This window comes from Protopterus annectens, chromosome 1.part1 (genome assembly GCF_019279795.1).
Source record: "Protopterus annectens isolate FY-2018-M chromosome 1.part1, PAN1.0, whole genome shotgun sequence".
NCBI classification, from domain to species: domain Eukaryota; kingdom Metazoa; phylum Chordata; order Ceratodontiformes; family Protopteridae; genus Protopterus; species Protopterus annectens.
The window spans coordinates 391,546,257-391,546,562 of NC_056726.1; positions in this window are offsets into that span (position 1 = coordinate 391,546,257).

The following is a 306-nucleotide window of genomic DNA, read 5'->3' on the forward strand; positions in this document are numbered from 1 at the left end:
CCCCGTCATCAGTTGTCCACCAATAGTACACTTACTTCATTGTCCCCCCCCCCCTTTTGTGTCACTATCTCACCAAACAGTCTTTGTCTGCAATACATGTTTACATGGCTGCCCCACTGCCATTTTTTAGCCTCCTTCCATCCTAAATTCTCTCCATTCTGCCTTTCCATTCAACCCTTCTTATAAAAAGAGTACCAATCTGATTATATATATATATATATATATATATATATATATATATATATATATATATATATACTGTTCTTTCCCTGCTTCATAACACCCTTCCCTTCCCATTGCCTTTCT